We start from the raw sequence: 4,004 nt of genomic DNA on the forward strand, positions 1-4,004 counted from the left end.
GCAGACATTGTTCAAGTGATGCCTATTTGGATTTGAGGCATAGCTCAGTAGCAGAGCCCTTGCTTAGCAGGCAAAAGGCCCTAAATTCAGTCCCTAGCATTGCAGGAAAAGAAAAGAGCTATTTGTTTAGATGAATGAATGAGTTTGATTATGGCTCATGACCTCTGTTAGCCTAGAAATAGACTGCTCCATGGAAGTTCTGACTTCACCACAGCCAGAATGTGAAGCTGGCAAAGTGACTTGGTCGGGGAGAACTAGGATAAGAAGAAAGCTTTCAGTCGCTAAGAAGTGGTTGTAACTCCTGCCGGAACAAGGGACCTCTACAATACCAATTTACTGCACTGAAATGCAGCACCCAGTTTAAACCTCAATGTTCTGTTTCCCCTGCATCTCTGGGCAAAGTCACAATTTATTGCCTGTAAGCATTTGTGTTATTGCCCTAGGAAGCTCAGCTATCCTGTGTGAGATGGACTATAAAAACACATTTCCAGACCCCAATACTGACATTTTAAACAATCTTTAAAAAATAAAAATAAAAAACTTCCCAAATGGCTAAAGAAATGACCCCAGTTGGTAGAAAGTTTGCTTAGCATGCACAAAGTCCTAGGTTCAGTACCTACCATGACCTAAATACACACTTAGCACTTGGTTCAGAAGTTCAAAGTTATCTTCAGTTACTTAGGGAATTTGAAGCAAGTCTAAGGTAAATGAGACAAAGAGATAGATAAACAGATAGATAGAGAGAGAGAGAGAGAGAGAGAGAGAGAGAGAGAGAGAGATACAGAGACAGACAGACAGACCCACGGAGACAGTGAGACAGAAACAGAGAGAGCTAAGCTAAGCAGTTTTAAAAGATCATGCATCTGCCCCTAGAGGCATCGCTGTTCCTTCACATGCCCTTCAGGAGATGGCAGTGTGGAGAGAGTCTATGTCTGTGCTCAGTGTTCTGAGCTATGAAATCTGAATGACTAGTCGCCTAATATACCCTGAAAAGGGGGAGTCTGAGAAAACCATCAAAAAGGTACCAGGTAGTCCCAGACATGTTCCCAGGATGGGGATAAAGCCAGAGACTAGAACACTGTCTGGGACTGCCGGCCCTGAGCAGGAGTGAACCCGAGACAGGTGACCCTTACAAGGGGCCACTCAAGTGGGCCAGGCAGGGAACAAGCCTGAGATGAACACCAGACTGGCACCAGGAGGCCTAGATGGGAGCTACCCTGAGAGTTTCACCAATCCAGCTGCATGAGCCTTGTGTGTGTGTAGGGGTGGGAGTGGGGGATGGGGGCAGGCTATGCTCAAGAAGACTCCTGCCCAATGCCATAATGCTCTAGTGGGGCGTAGCATGCCTGGGACCACTCCTGAGATGAACCTAGACACCAAATGCCACTAGGAGGAGCAAGTAAGTGGTAGAGAAATGGAAGAGAAAGAGAAACAAGGATGTAGGTACAATGAAGAGAGGCAGATCTGGAGACATGAGGTTAGTGAGGAACAGCCTGATGTGAGTAGCTAGTGGTGCCTCTTGGGACCATGGTGGGGTTCTGGCCTGTGCTGCCACCAGGGGCCATGTCTGTGTTTGTGATCCTGCAACAGCAGGGGTCTGTTACCATCAAAGGCCAGGCAATAGTCTCTGAGCTGGACTGGCAATTAGGGACATGTGATGTCTGAGGGCTGTGCAGACTGGTCATATCCCTCACCTGGGCATCATGGGAGAGCTGGCCCTGGGGATCATGAGAGCAGGCCCTGCCCTTCACCTGTGCAGTACAGAAGAGTTAACCCTGGTGGAGGAGACATGGGTAAGCTGAGTCCAAGAACAAGAGCATAGGAGAGCTGACTCTGCCATTTGTCTACTGTGGGGTGACATGGGCAAGGGAGAAATGGTGCCCTGTCTCCTGCCACCTACAGCAGGTAAGAGAGCTGGCCCCAACATCATCAGTGCAGGAGAGCTATCCCTGTCCCTCACCAGCTGCAGCAAAGTATAGCTAACCCTGATTGTGAGAGTTGCAGGTGAAACCTGAGAACAGCAGAACTGGGCCTGCCCCTTGTCTCTTTAGTGATGGTATGGATGAGAGAGTGATGCCCTCCTCTCCTCCCTCATCCCTCAACATCTATAGCATGTGGGAGAGTAGGCCCTGGGTTCATGAGAGTAGGAAAACTGGCCGTGTCCCTCACCAGCTGCAAGAACTCGGGAGAGCAGGCCCTGCACCTTGCCTGGGCATTAAGGTAGAGCTGGCCCTAGTTGCATGCGTTGCTGGTGAGCCAGCCTGAGAGTAGAAGAGGGGGAGAGGCTGCAAGCTCACTATTTCAGATGCCTCTCAGTTCCAGAGCCAAGGCCTACACACTCCAAAGTACAGGCTCTCCATGACACAGGGCAACAACAGGATATCCAAGAAGAGTTCCAGTATTGATCGAGTAGGAAAAGCCAAAGTCCTCGCATCAGACCAACAAGTCATTGTAATGACTATTTGCAAGCAAAGAAGTGTGGACAAAGGGATATTCTGTGGGACACACTAAATCTTCCACAATTATACATTTTTTTTTCTTTGTTGAGGGGGAAGATGCAAGGGTAGAGAGCAGGTAGAAGGGGGAGGATGAGTGGGATTGGGGTGCATGATGTGAAATTCATGAAGAACCAATAAAAAGTTTTTTTTTTTTTTATAGGCCTTCCAGTTGGAGTTTCTGCAGATGAGACTTTCTCACTCTGTAGCTTTTGGACACATACCAGGCCCTAGTCAGGTTCTTCAACAGCTCCTCACAGGCTGTTGGGCAGGACCTGAGAGCCTCCTGACTTCTTGCCAGCTCTAAGCACACTGAGAAAGAAAGTTAGCAAGGAAACCCTAGCTCCAACTGCTGGCCAACTTCTGCCTTCATGATACCCTGGAGCCAAGCAAGCTGTGAATGTGTCTGCTTTCCACCTGGGCATCTCAGAGGAAAAGGCTTCATCCATGAATGGCTGGCACTCTTGTCTTTGTCAGAATGAAAGTCCACGGTAGAGGTTGAATAATATGCTCACAAGAGGGAAGTGGGGATCCCAGATTTGGGGAAGAACTATCTTGTAAGACTCTAATAAAATTGGCTCCAGCATTTCCCCATGGGCAGAGGGAGCCCCATGCTATTTCTACACTACCTTGAGACACAAGAAGTAGTGGTGGCCTCACACCTTTCACCATCCTCGCCTGTTATTTGGAAATATTTGATATTTGTAAATTGCTTCCTGACCTATGAAAGCAATGACTTCAGTTGACCCTCTATCTCTGTGACTCCTGTATCTAGGGGTGCAATTCATTATTAGAAGAGAAATTACTTTAAAAATTTATAGAGTTTTAAAAAGCAGAGCTTGTTCACACAGTGAGGACTATTCTGCACACATGCACATGCAACCTCCCAGCAGCACCCAGCATTACGTGTGCACTCTTAAGGTCTTCTGAATGCTATGATGTTAAGACATCCCTGTCTGTACCAAGTGTGTAAATATGTTGCTGTCTTTAATCTCTAAGCAGTACACTCCTGCTATATTTGGTATTGTGAGTGACTGGGAGATGACTTAAGAGTGGGAGCATTTGTAAGAGTGTATTTAAGTTATATGTAAGCACCTCACCATTTTATGTAAGTTTTACATGAAAGATGTGGACAGCTACAGATTTTGGAATGCTGAGAAGTGCCTTGGGATCAACACATCCAACAACCCGTGAATACAGAAAGTGACAACATATTGCACTATGAGGATCCAAATATCCCAAGGAACCCAAGCCATGTCTTGGTTTCCCCACAAAGCCCTCATTCACATTAACTCCTTCCTCTGGAATAGGTTACAAAGTATGTTCCCAAAACATTAACAGTTGAAAACCACATGCGAGAATGTGAGATTCCCTTGAAACCCTCACCAGCTCTACAAATTCCATTTCATTCATTCTTCTCCCTCTCCTTCTCCCTTTCCTCCCTCTCCCTCTCCCTTTCCTCCCTCTCCCTCTCCCTTTCCTCCCTCTCCCTCTCCTCCCTCTCCCTCT

General features: G+C 47.2%; 1 pseudogene; it reads left to right on the top strand.

Annotated features, from left to right (window-relative positions):
* Nucleotides 1–862: 862 nt before the first annotated feature.
* On the top strand, nt 863–984 carry LOC115029160 (annotated as a pseudogene).
* Nucleotides 985–4,004: the final 3,020 nt, after the last annotated feature.

The sequence above is a fragment of the Mus caroli genome, chromosome 13, assembly GCF_900094665.2.
Source record: "Mus caroli chromosome 13, CAROLI_EIJ_v1.1, whole genome shotgun sequence".
Lineage (NCBI taxonomy): Eukaryota > Metazoa > Chordata > Mammalia > Rodentia > Muridae > Mus > Mus caroli.